This window comes from Nicotiana tabacum, chromosome 5 (assembly GCF_000715075.1).
Source record: "Nicotiana tabacum cultivar K326 chromosome 5, ASM71507v2, whole genome shotgun sequence".
Taxonomy (NCBI): domain Eukaryota; kingdom Viridiplantae; phylum Streptophyta; class Magnoliopsida; order Solanales; family Solanaceae; genus Nicotiana; species Nicotiana tabacum.
The window spans coordinates 111,018,456-111,038,799 of record NC_134084.1 but is presented as its reverse complement, the minus strand read 5'-3'; positions in this window follow the sequence as shown (position 1 = coordinate 111,038,799).

Here is a 20,344-nt window from a genome sequence, read left to right as displayed (position 1 = left end):
AGCAATGCTAAGAACCTATCACACACCATATAACCAAAACACACGAATCTAACACAAATGATCATGTTTCAACATAACTCCGCTACAATGCGTGACCCATCCAAACGCTGGTCCATATTATGTACCTCGAGCCACCATGCTTAAAATCAATAGCCACGCAAAATTCGACATCAACCACCCAAAGTGAATTACCATAACCATAGAGAGAAAATAATGCAGTACCACAATTATGAAAGATCATAGCCAACGCACAATCAATCATGCAATATCCAAATACTCATCTCGCTCAAATTCCGCTATAAAGCTCAAATAGAACCGCACTATATATGCATATAACCAACGAATCACAACTCCTAGTGGCATATAAGAGTAACTCATAGATTATTTCAGAACACGAATAGTATCAACACCATCCAAATGGTACATCCCTCAGCAATAGCAGCATGGAGCCAACCAATCCGACTCGGTGTAGAATACATATCCTAATTGTGCCTACCAATGGACCCCCAAATGAACTCTAGTCACCCACAAATAGATAAATAATCCTCCAAAAGTCCACAATGAGTGAATCATAACACATACTATCACCTGGATAGCTTCGACCACACTTCACAGTCCACAACCATGCAACAATCTGCTGTTGAGAGCTCCCAGTCTCCAAATCCATAGAACACATAAAGCACCATATTTGATCCCAACTCCACCGCCTGAATGTCTAACACATCTCTCATACACGATCATCCTGCGAGGAATATTTCTATAATTCTTCTGTACCACAAAGAAAAATTTGAACACCAGCAGTCTATCAATTAGGAGAGTATCACAATACCAATGAAGTATCCATAAATCAAAACACATCCCCCCTTCTGAAATGTATACCCTCATCAAGCCATACCAAATAGTAATGTTATTTACCTAGTCATCTGAAACTGTCCATGTTGCCTAAGGACTCATGACCTCCCCTTCAAAACTGAACCATGATCTTACACATGCAAATCTCAATCCTACACAACACACCGCATATACTATGCCATACAAAAAATACGATAACTTCGTAATCCACTCGGAGTCACAAGCAACTAATCACTGAATTAGCCAATAACTTTCCATTTGATTTCATCCGGAGAAAATCACTATACATCACAAGCTCCTCACGCCAGTAGAAAATATACATCTCAAACCGTGGTAGAAACCACCGAGAACTCTCCGAAACCTATTTGCACATAACCAAACCATCAGAACTGATTCTCTCTAACTCAACTAAGCCACGAGGCCACCAAAACCCAAGAGTACTGCCACAAAACACCTATAGAAACTCACTACCTCATAAGGACCAAAAAAGCCAATCGCATCCATTATCATGTCGATCCAACCTACTACCAAATTGTCCTATTTATCCTAGTTCCTTCTGAATTATCTTCAAATTGATACTTCTCCTTGCCATAATACCACAATACTCAACCAAGACTCACCATACGAGACCCTAGCATAAACCACACCGCCCTAAGGCTCATAAGCCGTTAAATGCTCTATTAATCATCACCAAAGTACCACAATCGAGATACCCACTCTGAAGAGACCTTCTGCGAATCTAAAGCCATTACCTTCGCCTTCCTGATACTGATATGTAGAATCCATAATGATATAGAAACTCCTCAAGTCCTGACATCCTCTAATATGAATCTCAGTTTCTATCCAAATACACATCCTGAACATTCCCAATTGCCACGCTCAAATATTGAATTCATTTGAACCATTCTCGAGAGTCTTCCACTCTACTCAAATCTCAATTAGACTGACCAAATGGATCGAACGACCGGTGCCCTATTAGCACTCCAACAAACAAGGACGTAACTCTACCTTAATGCAACTAAATATATTCCTGCTCCATACATATTACATCCTTCACCAATAACAACTCAAATCGTTCCGTGATTCTCATATACTTATAAAGTTTACCCAGAATTTCCTTTACTCAAGTCATCCTCGATCTCACCCTCTGTAGACATAACTCATTCACAAGTATACCTCAAACCGAAACCAATATAACACATAACCGTGAAATCAACATATCAATAGCGGACTCCCCCACTTGGCTTAAAGCTATAGATCAAAAAACACCATAACTCCTAATGCCATACTTTATTACAACCATAATATCGCAGTGAGATTCAACTAAATCCTCTATAAGTTCATGTAACACAAACCATATAATACCTCAAATCATTTGCAAATCTCGTATTCATTCTCGTAACAATCAAGCCGACTCTCATAAGCTATCTAAACTCAAATTGCAACACATATTTCACTAGTAAAAGAGAACTCCGAACAAATAATCATAGGGATCACACAAATCTCAGGATACCTCGCAGGAGATAGCCCACCTGCTTTGCCTCAAACCGACCTCTCTCTATACCCTTCCACGGTCATAAACATTACGCAATCACTTAATCTTCCCGAGTCTGAACTTATATAGAAACATGAAATCTACTTCACTCCTCAACTAATCAACATGAAAAGACCCTTCAACCCACCCATAACTCGAGACTATACATTAAATCAAGATGGAAAATCAAGCACCAAATAGTTCTTTTTACATTTCAAGCAGACCCTTCTCGTCACATTAAACCATATGAACACATTTCGCAGTCACATCATACTCATCACATAGCCATCTAGCCATAATATCTACGAATAGGGACACTTCCGGACATATAAATCCAAAAGAACGTGCTCACACAATCAACACCTCTATGCTCAAACCACAGTCAAAACCCGGCCGCAAGTCCTCCAGACTAGCCCATCATCAGTATACCAAAATTACATCTCGCACTTCTTCCATAAAATAAAAAGCCGTCGATGTATAACTGATACCGAGTGCTCGCATGCACATACGACTGTGTGGAAGGAATTCAAAGAGTAACGTTTCAATATGAATCAATGGCACACAATAAGGAAAGAAAGATGGGAAGTATATACAAAATGTCCTGTAGCCTCTCGAAGATAGATATGGACGTCATCATACTGATCCACAAGACTCTACTAGACACTTGCTCATGACTTGTAGAACCTATAAACCTAGAGCCCTGATACCAACTTGTCACGACCCAAAATCCACCAGTCGTGATGGCACCTAGCCCAACCCGCTAGGTAAGCCAATTAACAATTATCCAGATTCATTTAACTTAATAAAATAATTAAACAAGAGAATTATCTAAATCTTATACATTTCCCAAGGACTGGTAGTACAAATCATGAGCTTTTACGAATGGAGTTTACAAAGCAAAAATGGAACAATTACACAGTCTATTTGAAAAGTACATAAACAGAATTTTATAGTCTAAGGCTACCGTGAACAAGATGCAGCTACAGTAGGAACACGGTTATGCCTTCAAATCCAGCAACCATCGAACGTAGCAACATCAGCATCCGGAATCTGCACGCACTGTATAGGAAGTGCAGTATGAGTACAACTGACCCCATGTACTCAAAAAGTAACAAACCTAACCTCAGGTTGAAAGCAGTGACGAGCTAACAAAGGATCGGGTCCAAAGCCAATATTTCTACAACAGTTCATAACAACATAAATGCAAGTATAAAAGAGATATCTCAGAAGTAAAATACTCAGCTCGTTCACAGTTCCAAAAAATGGTCATGCTTTTCAAATATGTCAGTGAAAGAAAATCCCAGATCTCTTACCGAAAATGCCAAAAGTACGAGTAAGTTTGAAAACTGTAATTTTCCAAATATCCTTTCCACAATAAATAAAATGTTTCATTTTCTTTCCAAATAACAAGTATAAAGTGCCTCTCCATACCCACATATTAATGTTTATAATAAATCATGAATGGCGTGATACTATATAACATGAGCAAGAATGCATCTCTATGCCTGTATGTCATGTATGCATGTGAATGCCATGTATCTCAGAGATGAAACATGTACTCACACTCTCAGAGCACTCAATCTCATTACCTTGCATCCTCTCTTGCTAAGCTCAATACTCAGCACACTAAATCACTCAACGCTGTATAATAACTACTGCGGCGTGCAGCCCGATCCATATATATATATAATGGGTACTCGCGCTCACTTGGGATGTACAGATTCCGGAGGGGCTCCTACAGCCCAAGCGCTATATCGCTGCGGCGTGCAGCCCGACCCAATATCACTGTGGCATGCAACCCGATCTATATATCGCTGCAGCGTGCTGCCCGATCCGACATGATGCAGCCCTATCATATCTAGGCCTCACTCAATCATCACTCTCTCCAGCCTCGCTCACGGGCTCAAAATGTCATGAAACTAGCCCGACAACAATGTTATGATGCATCAACAACAACATCTGAGACTGAGATACAATATGAATGCATAAATATAACTGAGTACAAAATATCAATGAAAATCAGTGAGATGATAGTAAGAAATAACCACTATGGGTACAAACAATATCAGCATAAAGCCTATACATGATATTTAGCATGACTGACAACTCAATTACTTTATCACATAATGAAAACACAAATATCAACAAAATAGGGCCACTATACAGGGCCATGGGAACAACAGAGTCCCATTTCATAGGATGCACACACACACGCCTGTCACCTAGCATGTGCGTCACCTCAATACCAATCACATAACACGTAGTTTGGGGTTTCATACCCTCAGCACTAAGCTTAGAAGAGTTACTTATCTTAAACAAGCCAATTCTGACACCGAGCAAGCCAAGCGATGCTCCAAGAATCCCATCATGCTTATTCCGACCTCTGAATGGCTCGAAACTAATCAAAAGCAACTCAAATATATCAAACAATGCTAAAGGAACCAATCTCAATTGAAAAAGGTCGAATCTTTAATCAAAAGCCCAAAATCGACCAAAAAACCCAGCCCGGGCCCGCACTTTGAAACCCGACAAAACTCATAAAATCCGTCAACCCCTTTAATTACGAGTTCAACCATACTAGTTTCACTCAAATACGACTCCGAATCAATATTCAAAACTCAAAAATTCATACTATGAAACTTTAGGCCAAAACCCCCGATTTCTTCTTTAAAATTCATCAACCAAAAGCTAAAATCGAAGATATATTCATGAAATATAACCAAAACTGAGTAGAGAATACTTACCCCAATTCATATGCTGAAAAGCACCTCGAAAAATTGCCCAATCCCGAGCTCTCCAACTCAAAATATGTTAAATGCATAAAACCTTTGTTTTAACATTGTTCTACATCATTTCTTGTGCCTAAAGATCTCAAAACTCAGTTTTGATACCTCCAATGGATTTCTTGTGAAATTCTAGTCAAGATAGGCTCTTGAATCACTCCATTTAACCTTATATTGAAGGAGATATATTGGTTTCAATATTTGGAGATAGTGCAAATTTTTAAATACGCAGCAGTGTCAATTTCGTAATTAATATGAAAAATCTGGCAACCCAATTCTTAGTAAAATGACCATAAAATCCTCATATGATGTCCAATTTTGATGATTCTTTTTTCTACGGCTCCGTAATTACGATACAGATCTAATGCTTCAATAAAAACAGAAATGGGAGCTCATTTGTTCAATGTGGTACCATTTATGCTTGAAGAAACGACGTCGAAACATAAGAAAAACGAGCACAACACAATCCAAACCTATCCAAAACTCACCTGAGCCCCTCGGGACCCCGTCTAAACATACCAAACAGTTCCATATCATAATCCGGACCTACTTGAGGCCTCAAAATACACATAACAATATCGAAACGAAGAAATGCACCTCAATTCAAGCTTAATGAACTTCCGAACTTTCGACTTCCAAAAACTTATGCCGAAACATATCAAATCAACTCGGAATGAACCCAAATTTTGTACACAAGTCCTAATACATCATACGGATCTACTCGTGCCCCCAAACTACTGAGCGAAGTGCAAATGCTCAAAACGACCATTCGGGTCGTTACATATAAATGAAATGGCACGATTAGTAGAGTAAGTGAGAAAGTTGTGAATAATTGGTGGTACCTATGAGTCAAATCTTGAGGCTAGGATATTACACTATTGTGCGTAGTCTATTTTAAATATTCTTGCTGTGATGAGTTAGGAGAGTTGTTTAAAAAGTTCATGTCTATATGAAGTATAGTTGATTGCTCGATGACAAACAGTGGTTTAAGTGTGGGGTATTGATGGTAGGCAATAATTACGTATTTTAGTCGCTTAATTATTGCACTCTAATTTACTGTACTTTAATTGATTTTGAGCTTTAATCGCTAGTGTATTTCACTAATTGTGTGTTTTATGCCTTGTAGGAGTGATTTCGAGTGATGTAACTGTTATGGAACGAATTCGGGCTATTTGGAGCTTTGAAGTCTGAGTAAAATCCCAAGGGATTAAGACGAGATCGCATTCGGGGGTCGAGAACTACACCTAGATATCAAAAAGTTGAGAAAAAGACGAATTATGAGAAAACAACACAGCTGTGGAGCGGCGCGTGAGGCGCCGCGACTGCCCATTTTTTTGCTTGATGCTCCTTGATGAACTCCACAGGCGGGGCATGGCGCATCGCTGTCACGACCCAAATTCTCAGCCTTAGGGCCGTGATGGCACCTAACACCACACTTGTTAGGCAAGCCAATGTTAGACATTGATTAGCCATTTCCCCTTTGAATAATTATTAAAACACAATAAGATAATTTAAAAATAATTAAATCTAATAGTTCCCATAAATAACTTCATGAATAAAATAATAAACGAATAAATAAACCAAGTCACGAACTAAATATATAACTCTAAGACTACCCAGGGTATGGTGTCACAATTCACGAACTTCTAAGAATACTACAAATAATGGGCTGAAAGAAATAATATATCTGTTTTTAGTAAAATAAAACAGTCTCTATAAAACTAAGAGAAGACTCTAGGAATCTGCGGATGCCGGCAGATATACCTCGTGTCTCCAACTGATGAATGACCGTTACTAAAGTCTCTAACGCTGATCCAGTACCTAGATCTGCACAAAAGAGTGCAGAGCGTAGTATCAGTACAACCGACCCCATGTACTGAGTAAGTGCCGAGCCTAACCTCGACGAAGCAGTGACGAGGCTACGGCGGGGCATAAACAATATAACCTGTGAACAATATAAAATAAAACAAGAAGGAAATCTGAAACAAACAAATAATAATTGTAGCAACAATTAAAATAACTCAAATCACCTTTTCCAAGTCTCAGCTATAACCAATTCTCACGTAAGTTTCCAAATTTCGAAACGTTAACTTTAAAATAAAAGTAGTGCAAAGTATGAAAAAGATATAGTGAAGTAAAATAGTAAGTTTTCAAATTTTAGTCTTCTTTGAAAATCAGTAAAATATAAGTGGCCTCCCCTATTGCTCCTTGTTGCGGCGTGTAACCCGCTCCCACCTGTCTACCCTTATTGCTCCTCCCTATATATATATCACCCTTATTGCTCCTGTTGTGGCGTGCAACCCGATCCCACCTATCCACCCTTATTACTCCTTGTTGCGGCATGCAACCCGCTCCTACCAGACATATCATATCACTTTATTTATAAAGAATTTCACATTTCAAATCAAAACTTTCACAATACTTTTTGTTTCAACGGTCATAAACAGTAAACGATATTTTTCACAAAGGTCATCAACATTATTTCAAAATGAAACCAACAGAATTGTATATATCTTATAAAACAATGTCAACCCGTTCAACCTATATGTACTACAATGAAACCAAGGAAACAACCACACTTTACCAAAATAATTGAAATAAGAATTTACAACAAGTTAATAAAGCCAAGTAGTCATAGAAACATCAATAAACATAAAACAATTAAGCCATAAATCAAACAAATTAAAAACAGGGAAGGGATCATGCTTAACAGACAATTTAGTAGTGCATAGATACTCGTCACTTTACTTATACACCACACACATGAAAATTCACATAACAATTAAGTGGGGATTCCTATTCCCTCAAGTCAAGATTAAACCAAGCACTTACCTCAAATTCGCAGGCTACTCACTGCTCAATTACAACTTTTCTTTTAGAATCATGCTCTAACCCGCTCGAATCTAATCATAATTAGCTTAATATCATTAATTACTGCTAAAGGAACTGACTTTACTAAAAATTATAATTTTTCCTAAGTTTTCTCGAAAAAAGTTAAAACCCGAACTCGGGCCCGCCTGGTCCAAACTCGGGGTTCGGACCAAATTACGTTTACCCATACACTCCGAGCCTGAATATACAATTAATTTCAAAATCCCACACCAATTCGAGGTAAAGATTTGATTTTTACAAAATTCCCTATTTTTACCCAAACCCCCAATTTTTACCATGAAAATTCTTACTTTTTGATTGAAAAGTGATGAAAAATATTGGGTAATTGAAAGAGTAGAGTTTAGAATTATTTACCAACACTTCGGAGATGAACTTGGGTGAAGAAAATCGCCTAGGTCTTGGTAGTTCGAAAAATAGGGGTTTCCTCCTCTCTCGGTTGCGAAACAGTGATGTGCTCTTATTTTTTTCCTTTTGCTTTTGTCTTAAAGTCCTCACGTTAAGACATAGTACATTAGTACTATGATTATGTTATCTATATTCTGATTATGTAAACTTATATGTATTATACAATTTATATTGCGACAGTCGGCTAATTTTTATTTTTATCAGATTACTAGTTTACGTTTAGCATTAAAATTTATTTAATTAACTTATAAAATACTCCTTTCTAGCTGTGTGAGTATTTCTAAAACCTTCAGAAAAAATCTGGTTTTTGTGACTGGGCAGCAGAAACAGAAAAAAAAAACCAACAACTTTTCTAAGTGTTAAACATCCCGTGGCCTATCCGAAACTCATCCGAGCCCTCGGGGTTCTAAACCAAATATGCACGCAAGTCAAAAAATATCATACGGACTTGCTCGTGCGTTCTAATCATGAAAATAATATCTAAAATTATGAATTTAACCTCAAAACTCATCATTTTTCTCAAGAACACTTAAATTTCACTATTTCTCAACCAGACGTCCGAATCACATCAAATAAACTCCGATTCTCACCAAATTTCACAGATAATACTTAAATATCATAACAAACATGTATCGAGCTCTAGAACCAAAATACGGGCCCGATACCAATGGTTTCAAATATTAATTTTTTCTTTATTTCATTAATAATTCAGCAAAACAATTTCTTTCAAAAATTGATTTCTAAGGCTTGGAACCTCAGAATTAAATTTCGGGCACATGCACAAGTTTCATATTTTATTGTGGACCTTCTGGGATCGTCGGAATACCGATCTGGGTCCGTTTACTCAAAATGTTAACCAAAGTCAACTAAAACCAAACTTAAATTATAAAAATCATTATTTCTTAAATTTTCACATAAAAGCTTTCCGGTTCACGCCCGGACTACGAACACAAATCGATGTATTTAAAATTAGTCTTTTTATGGCTAATTATCCTAGAACGGAGTCTTAATTCATAAAATGACCCCTTGGGTCATCACAATCTCTACCTCTAAAACAAACGTTCGTCCTCGAACGGACATAGAAAATTACCTGAATTGGCAAACAAGTGTGGATATCTACTCTGCATGTCCGACTCGGACTCCCAAGTAGCTGCCTTAATGGGCTGACCTTTCCAATGCACTCGAACTGAAGGAAAACTCTTAGACCTCAACTGATGAACCTACCGGTCTAAAATAGCTACCGACTCCTCCTCATAAGTCAAGTCTCTGTCCAATTGGACAGAGCTGAAATCTAACACGTGGGACGGGTCACCATGATATTTCAGGAGCATAGACACGTGGAATACCGGTTGAACTGAGGATAACCCTGGAGGTAATGCAAGCCTATAAGCTACCTCCCCCACTCTATCAAGAATCTCAAACGGCCCGATATACCTAGGGCTCAACTTGCCCTTCTTACCAAATCTCATAACACCCTTCATGGGCGATACCCGAAGCAATACTCTCTCTCCAACCATGAATGTCACATCACAAACCTTATGATCGGCATAACTCTTTTGCCTAGACTGAGCTGGACGAAGTCTTTCCTGAATAATCTTGACCTTATCTAAGGCCTCCTGAACTAATTCTGTACCCAATAATCGAGCCTCTCCTGGCTCAAACCATCCAACTGGCAATCTGCACCGTCTACAATATAATGCCTCATAAGGAGCCATCTGAATGCTCGACTGATAACTATTATTATTAGCAAACTCCGCTAACGGCAAGAACTGATCCCAAGAACCTCCAAAGTCAATAACACAGGCGCAGAGCATATCCTCCAAAATCTGAATAGCATTCTGAGGGTGAAATGCTGTGCTCAACTCAACTCGGGTACACAACTCATGCTGAACTGCCCTCCAAAAGTGTGAAGTAAACTGCGTATCTCGATCAGAAATGACAGACACGGGCACACCGTGAAGGCAAACAATCTCTCGAATATTTATCTTTGCCAACCTCTCCTAAGTATAAGTACTTGCCACAGGAATGAAATGTGCTGATTTAGTTAGCCTATCCATAATAACCCAAACTGCATCAAATTTCCTCTGAGTCCGTGGGAGTCCAACAATAATGTCCATAGTGATACGCTCCCACTTCCACTCAGGAATCTCTATCTGCTGAAGCAAACCACCAGGTCTTTGATGCTCATATTTCACCTGCTGACAATTTAAGCAACGAGCCACATAGGCAACAATGTCCTTTTTCATCCTTCTCCAGCAATAATGTTGTCTCAAGTATTGGTACATTTTGGCTGCACCTGGGTGAATAGAATACATAGAACTGTGAGCCTTCTCATGGATTAACTCACGAAGGCCGTCAACATTAGGCACACATATACGACCCTGCATCCTCAAAACACCGTCATCTCCAACTGTAACCTGCTTGGAACCACCACATCGAACTGTGTCCCTAAGAACCATCAAATGTGGGTCATCATCTTGCTGCTCTCTAATACGCTCAATCAAAGAAGACCGAGCGACTATACAAGCTAGAACACTGCTGGGCAAAATATCCAACCTCACGAACTGATTAGCCAAAGTTTGAATGTCTGAAGCTAATGGTCACTCACCGATTGGAATAAATGCAAGGCTGCCCATACTCATCGCCTTTCTACTCAATGCATCAAACACCACGTTGGTCTTCCCTGGATGATATAATATAGTGACATCATAATCTTTCAGTAACTCTAATCATCTCCGCTGCCTTTATTTGGATCCTTTTGCTTGAATAAGTACTGGAGACTGCGATGGTCAGTGAAAACCTCACACGGCATGCCATAAAGATAGTGCCTGCAAATCTTCAATGCATGAATAATGGCTGCAAACTCTAAGTCATGAATAGGATAATTCTTCTCATGAACTTTCAACTGTCGAGATGCATATACAATCACCCTGCCATCCTGCATCAATACTGCTCCAAGTCCAACTCGGGAAGCATCACAATACACTGTGAAAGAACCCAAACCTGATGGTAACACTAACATCGGTGCTGAAGTCAAGGCTATCTTGAGCTTCTGAAAGCTCACCACGCACTCGTCTGACCATTTAAATGGGGCACTTTTCAGAGTCAATTTAGTCATTGGGGCTACCATAGATGAGAACCCCTCCACAAAACGATGGTAGTAACCCGCCAAACCCAAGAAACTTCTGATTTTTGTTGCTGTAGTGGGCCTAGGCCAGTTCTTGATTGCCTCTATTTTCTTAGGATCAACCTGAATACCCTCATCTAATACAATATGTCCCAAGAAAGCTACTGAATTCAACCAGAACTCACATTTTGAGAACTTTGCATACAACTGATTATCTCTCAAAATCTGGAGCACTATACGGAGGTGTTGCTCATGCTCTTCCCGACTGCGGGAGTATATAAGAATGTCATCAATGAACATGATTACGAAAGAGTCCAGATGAGGCTTGAAAACCCTATTCATCAAATCCACAAAGGGTGCTGGAGCATTAGGCAATCCAAAGGACATGACCAGAAATTCATAATGCCCATACCTCGTCCGAAAGGCTGTCTTAGGAACATCAAATGCTCTAATCTTCAACTGATGGTAGCCTTATTCAGATCAATTTTTGAAAACACCCTGGCACCCTGAAGCTGATCAGATAAATCATCAATTCTCGGCAATGGATATTTATTCTTGATAGTAGCTTTATTCAATTGCTGGTAATCTATGCACATCCTCATCGACCCATCTTTCTTCTTTACAAACAACACTGGTGCACTCCAAGGCGAGACACTGGGTCTAATAAAACCCTTATCAAGCAAGTCTTGCAACTGTTCTTTCAACTCTTTGAATTCTGGTGGGGCCATCCGATAAGGAGGAATGGAAATAGGCTGAGTGCCTGGAGCCACATTAATACAAAAATCAATATCCCTGTCGGGTGGCATGCCCGACAGGTCTGCAGGAAATACCTCGGGAAACTCACGAACGATAGGAACAGACTCTATAGAAGAAACCTCAGCATCGGAGTCACGAATACTAGCCAAATAGGCCAAACATCCCTTCTCAACCATGCGATGATCCTTGGCATATGAAATCACTCGGCTGGGAGAATGACCAGGAGTCCCTTTCCATTCTAATTGAGGCAACCCCGGCAAGGCTAACGTAACTGTCTTGGCGTGACAGTCCAAGATGGCATAATAAGGCGACAACCAATCCATGCCCAATATAACATCAAAATCGACCATGTCTAGAAGCAAAAGATCCACACTAGTTTCAAGACCCTCAATGACTACTACACACGAACGATATACACGATCTACCACAATAGCATCCCCCACCGGCGTAGATACATAAACATGAACACTCAAGGAATCATGGGGCACAATCAAATACGAGGCAAAATAGGATGAAACATAAGAATAAGTAGATCCCGGATCAAACAAAACTGAAGCAGCTCTATCACAAACTGAGACGATACCTGTAATAACAGCATCGGAGGACTCCGCCTCAGGCCTGGTTGGAAATGCATATATCGGGGCTGGGCCCCGCCACCCTATACCACATCTCTAGGAGGACCTCCACCTCTAGTGGGCTAGCCTCCACCCCTAGCTACCTGACCTCCACCTCTAAAATTCTGGCCTCTACCTCTAGCTATATAACCCCTACCCTTGGCTGGCTGGGCAGGTGGTGCTGGAACTATAGCACGAGAACCCTGGTACTGATGCTGATTACCCGAGAGTTTCGGACAAGCTCTCCGAATATGCCCATATTCACCACACTCAAAACATCCCTCATGATTTGAAGATTGACTTTGACGAGCCGGCTGACCTCGACAATAACTCTGTAGAGGAGGTGCTCTAATAGGAGCTGATGGTGCAGTGTAGGCTGGCTGAGCAGAAGGGGGCATATAAGAACCACAACCACCCGAAGTACCATTTGAAGCCTATAGTGCTGAATGAAATGGCCTGGAAGACTGGCCTCTGCTAAATGAAGCACCGCCTCCAGATGAGGCACCACTGAAACCACCGGAATGGCGAGGTCTCTTGTCAGACTCCTGACCTCCCATCATGAGAACCGACTCAACTCTCCTAGTCACATTAGCTGCATCCTAAAAAGAAATCTCGGTCCCTGTCTCCTTGGCCATCTGCAACTTGATGGGCTGAGCAAGGCCCTCAATAAACCGTCTGACCCTCTCTCTCTCTCTCTCTCTCTCTCTCTCTGTGGGCAATAAAAGAATAGCATGTCTAGACAACTCCACAAAACAATTCTCATACTAGGTCACAGTCATGTTGCCCTACTGAAGTCGCTCAAACTGACGACGCTTCTCCTCTCGAGTAGTAACAGGCAAGAACTTCTCTAAAAAAAGATAAGAGAACTGATCCCAAGTCAAGGCAGACAACCCAACTGGTCTAGTTAAAAAATAATCCCTCCACTATTTCTTGGCGGAACCGGTCATCTAGAAGGCAGCAAAATTGACCCCATTGGTCTCCAAAATACCCATATTATGCAGAACCTCATGACAACTATCCAAATATTCCTGAGGATCCTCTGAAGTCTCACCACTGAAATGCACAGGAAATAGATTAATGAACCTGTCCAATCTCCACAAAGCATTGGTGGACATAGCTGCACTATCAACGGGCGGCGCTGGAGCAATTGGCTGAATAACCCCAACCAGATTGGCTGCCGGGGTTTGAATCTAAGGAGTAGTCTGAACTGGACTATGGGTAGCAGGAGTCTGGACCCCTCCTCTAGCCTGAGATATGGCTATTGCAACAGGAAATGTGCCAGTCTGGGCTACACTCTCCATAATACCCACTAAACGGACCAAAGCGTCATGAAGTACCGAGGTAGCAATAAGCCCCTCTGGGTCCTGAGTTGGTCCCGCTGGAACGACCTGAGCTGGAACCCCCTCATTAATCTCAATCTGAGGTTCCACAGCTGGGGCTGCTGCCTAAGCAATGGGCTGAGTCCTGCCCCTTCCTCGGCCTCTAGCGTGGCCTCGGCCTTTGCCCCTAGTAGGAGCTGCTGCTGCTAGAGGACCGGAATGTTGTTCAGCGGAAGAGGAAGCACGTGTTCTCTCCATCTGCGGGAGAATAGAAGAATTCAATCAGTATTTGAGATAACAAGAATCGTACGATAGAATAGAAATAAAAAATGGAGTTGTTTCCTAACTCAATACCTTTGAGAGATAAGTACAGACGTCTCTGTACCGATCCTTCAGACTCTATTAAGCTTGTTCGTGAATGTGAGACCTAAGCAACCTAGTGCTCTGATACCAACTTGTCACGACCCAAATTCTCAGCCTTAGGGCCGTGATGGCGCCTAACACCACACTTGTTAGGTTAGTCAATGTTAGAAATTGATTAGCCATTTCCCCTTTGAATAATTATTAAAACACAATAAGACAATTTAAAAATAAATAAATCTAATAGTTCCCAAAAATAACTTCATGAATAAAATAATAAACGAATAAATAAACCAAGTCACGAACTAAATATATAACTCTAAGACTACCCAGGGTCTGGTGTGACAATTCACGAACTTATAAGAATACTACAAATAATAGCTGAAAGAAATAATATATCTGTTTTGAGTAAAATAAAACAGTCTCTATAAAACTAAGAGAAGACTCCAGGAATCTGCGGACGCTGGCAGATATACCTCATGTCTCCAACTTATGAATGACCGCTACTAAAGTCTCTAATGCTAGACGGTATCTGGATCTGCACAAAAGGGTGCAGAGTGTAGTATCAGTACAACCGACCCCATGTACTGAGTAAGTGCCGAGCCTAACCTCGACGAAGTAGTGACAAGACTACGGCGGGGCATTAACAATATAACTGTGAACAATATAAAATAAAGCAAGAAGGAAATCTAAAACAAATAAATAATAATTATAGCAACAATTAAAATAACTCAGTCACCTTTTCCAAGCCTCAGCTATAACCAATTCTCACGTAAGTTTCCAAATTTCCAAACGTTAACTTTAAAATAAAAGTAGTGCAAAATATGAAAAAAAATATAGTGAAGTAAAGTAGTAAGTTTTCAAATCTTTATTTTCTTTGAAAATCAGTAAAATATAAGTATCCTCCCTTATTGCTCCTTGTTGCGGCGTGCAACTCGCTCCCACCTGTCCACCCTTATTGCTCCTCCCTATATATATATATATATATATATATATATATATATATATATATATATATATATATATATATATCACCCTTATTGCTCCTGTTGCGGCGTGCAACCCGATCCCACATGTCCACCCTTATTACTCCTTATTGCGGTGTGCAACCCGATCTTACCGGACATATCATATCACATTATTTACAAAGAATTTCACATTTCAAATCAAAACCTTTCACAATACTTTTTGTCTCAACGGTCATAAACAGTAAATGATATTTCTCACAAACGTCATCAACATTATCTCAAAATGAAACCAACAGAAATGTATATATCTCATAAAATAATGTCAACCCGTTCAACCTTCTACAGTGAAACCAAGGAAACAACCACACTTACCAAAATAATTGAAACAAGAATTTACAACAAGTTAATAAAGCCAAGTAGTCATAGAAATATTAATAAACATAAAACAATTAAGCCATGAATCAAACAAATTGAAAACGGGGAAGGGATCATGCTTAACAGATAATTTAGTAGTGCGTAGATACTCGTCACCTTACCTATACACCACACACATGCAAATTCACATAACAATTAAGTGGGGATTCCTATTCCCTCAAGTCAAGATTAAATCAAGCACTTACCTCAAATTCGCAGGCCACTCACTGCTCAATTACAACTTTTCCTTTAGCATCTTGCTCTGACCCACTCGAATCTAATCATAATTAGCTTAATATCATTAATTAATGCTAAAGGAACTAACTTTACTGAAAATAATAATTTTTCCTAAGTTTTCTCAAAAAAAGTTAAAACCCGACCCCGGGCCCGCCTGGTCCAAACTCGGGGTTCATACCAAATTATGTTTACCCATTCACCCTCGAGTCAGTATATGTACTTAATTTCGAAATCCGACATCAATTCGAGGTAAAGATTCGATTTTTACAAAATTCCCTATTTCTACCCAAACCCTCATTTTTTACCATGAAATTTTTACTTTTTGATTGAAAAGTGATGAAAAATATTGGGTAATTGAAGGGTAGAGTTTAGAATTATTTACCAACACTTCGGAGATAAACCTGGGTGAAGAAAATCACCTCTAGGTCTTGGTAGTTCGAAAAATAGGGGTTTCCTCCTTTCTCAGTTGCGAAACAGTGTTGTGCTCTTATTTTTTTTTCCTTTTGTTTTTGTCTTAAAGTCCTCACGTTAAGATATAGTACATTAGTACTATGGTTATATTAGCTATATTCTGATTGTGTAAATTTATATGTATTATACCATTTATATTGCGACAATCGACTAATTTTTATTTTTATCAGATTACTAGTTTACGTTTAGCATTAAAATTTATTTAATTACCTTATAAAATACTCCTTTCTAACTGTGTGAATATTTCTAAAACATTCAAAAAAAATCTGGTTTTTGTGACTGGGCAGCAGAAATAGAAAAAAACAAGCAACTTTTCTAAGTGTAAAACATCTCGTGGCTTATCCGAAACTCATCCGAGCCCTCGGGGCTCTAAACCAAATATGTACGCAGGTCTAAAAACATCATACGGACTTTCTCGTGCAATCGAATCATGAAAATAACATCTAAAATTATGAATTTAATCTCAAAACTCATCATTTTTCTCATGAACACTTAAATTTCACTATTTCTCAATCGGACGTCCGAATCACGTCAAATAAACTCTGATTCTCACCAAATAGTACTTAAACATCATAACAAACATGTATCGAGCTCCGGAACCAAAATACGGGCCCGATACCAATTGTTTTAAACATTAATTGTTTTCTTTATTTCATTGATAATTCAGAAAAATAAATTCTTTCAAAAATTGATTTCTAAGGCTTGGGACCTCGGAATTAAATTCCGGGCACATGCGCTAGTCTCATATTTAACCGTGGACCTTCCGGGATCGTCGAAACACCAATCCGGGTCCGTTTACTCAAAATATTGACCAAAGTCAACTAAAACCAAACTTTAATTATAAAAATCATTATTTCTTAAATTTTCACATAAAAGCTTTCCGGTTTCATGCCCGGACCGCGCATACAAATCGATGTATTTAAAATTAGTCTTTTTATGGATAATAAACCTATAACAAAGTCTTAATTCATAAAATGACCCCTTGGGTCATCATAATCGCCCCATGCGGCGCACCTGTGCAAATTTTACAGAGTAATTGTCCTATTTCGTGTAGGAAAAGGTGTTTTCATTTGGTCCCGACCCTACTTGGTATATATACATGAAAAAATAGTATTATTTTGAGGATTTTTGACACATCTAATACCTAAGGAGGCTAAGGAGGAGTTGGAGAAACAAAAGCACAAGGAATTCATCATTCAATCTCACTCAAGACACGAATTTGCATCGTTTTATGTTTTCCTTTACTTTAAATATATTTGTGATGAATTACTCCATATCTATGGAGTAGTTCCCTTTAGGGTTTAATGGATTTAGTGTATTGATATTTGTTTATGGATTATAACTCTAGTTGTATGTATTGAATCATTTTGGATGATTTAAATGTTGCATCTGTATTCACTTGTTCATGTAATCGAGAGAGGCATAACTTGTATATCTTTGCATTACTTTGTTAGTTGAATTCATTAATTCTTCTTAACAATCGGAAGAGGCTAGTTAAATTGTTGATTAAACCTAGTTAGGAGGATAATCGAGAGAGGTTCTCCTAAGGACCAATCCACTACGAATTCTTGTATATCTTCACCGAGCTTAACTTAGTTTTATACTAAACGTTGAACTAATAATTGAGTGAATTCAAGAGACTCACTTGAACATTAGAAGTAAAATATCTAGAGCTAGATCCCAAACAATCATCTTGTACCTATCCTATCAAAATCCTATTTTCTCCCACTAATAACCTTCTTTGCTTGCTTCTTGTTCGATTATCATTAGTCAATAACAATAGATTCTTAGTTAATTTTAGTTCGTAATCATATAAATCTCAATTGTTGATTATCTTGGATAGCAATCAAGCTAGAAACTACAAGAACACTATTTAAATCCAATACATGTGGATACAATATTATATTATACTATATTCAACTAGCGAGCATATTTATGTGTGTGTTTTGCGCTCGCCAAGAACAGATCAATCAATTTCTTCACGTAAAATGCTCAAACAAAATGAGTTTAAGTTACCATGATTTTTGGCCTTTCACCTATATTTGAGGGCCAGTTCTTTCATGTGGGGTTTCGGGCGTAGTGATGTCCAAGATTTTCTGGACCCACTGGTCCAAGCCTTCAACCCTAGGTGGAACCCATCAAGTTGTTGAAACAGGCGAAGGATGGAGGATCAATACGGATATGGAAAAATCCCTAATAAAATAAATATTAAACAAGGAGCTTACGAGTGAGATTCCACACTTCCAGAAAGGATGAAGCCGTTGCCGGGATGATGTCACTAGTGGCAACTACAACGAACCGTTACATCCACCCACGATCGTTATCATCATCCATGCTAGATAATAGAGTATGGTGGCCGTATTTGCGGAAATGTATCATTCCCCGCGGAAGATTTTGGGGGAATAGAGATTCATCACATGAGCTAAAGATAGCTCCTTTCCCGTCTCTTAACACAAATGCTAAAGATAAGTAATCGTCCTCCAGACAGAAGGACTTACTTGTGCCAAACACACCTGGTAGCGGAGGCAGAACTCCGTAATAATAGAGTTAAGCTCTCCACTCAAAGAGAACACACCCAAAGTAAAGGGATACATCTAAAAATATGTAAAACCCTCCCTGGGTAAGGTAACCCACTTTGTTAGATCAGGAGCAACAATGTCCAAATCATGGCAGCGGCAATCTTCATTCACAATAGAAATACTAGAAGGACGGATGGAAGAAAGGTATCTACCAATGGCCCACGTGTGAGGGATAACTGAAGGGAATTTCTCTTCGAAGTCTTTTGTTGTAACAAGACTTCTAGGGATAATGGAATCCACTATTGGAGGAGCGGCATCCTCGGCTTTACTCTTGCTCTTTGAAAAGCTGGTGTTCTTTGAAAAAGAGGCCATTTGGACGAAAGAAAAGCTTTTCCGTTTGAAGGAGCTAAAGAAAGGTTGAAGAACAATAAAGAAGATTATAGAAAGCTTGGAAAGTTATGGAGGATGAGTGAAGAAGATTGATGCGTATAAGTAAATGTTTAGGTGGCTAAATTCACGTTCATGATTACCTCGATAATCAGCAAAATCTATGTTGAATCGTGGGATGACGCGTGTTCATGACATTAAATGCGAAGAGACGTGCGTCTAATCAATCGTCAGAAGCCTTTCATAAAGAATCATAGTAATTCCTTCCAAAAGAGCATTTCTACCAACTTCCAGGTGACACAAAGTTATGTCACTTGAAAGCAGGGGGCCTATCTGTATGGGGTAAAATATGTTATGCCAGATGACCGCTTAAAAGAATGACACGTGAAACCGAAGGCAATTGTCCCGTTTGGTACCGAAAGGAATGACACTCATAAAGAGACACTAAATACCTTTGTCCGGTGGCATTAATGAAGAATATTTCACAGCATTGAGTGTACTGCCCGTTACAAAGAATTTGTCATTTATGCTCACTGTTACACCTTCATCAATGGCCTTCATAATTGACATTAAAGAAGGGCACGATCCTAGGACGTTGTTTCCTAGATGTAGCTATAAATAGTGAGCTCTGTTATCATTGTAAAAGACACAAATTTTCTGGTAAACTGATACTAAATCTATTCAAAGCTCTATACAATTTTATCTT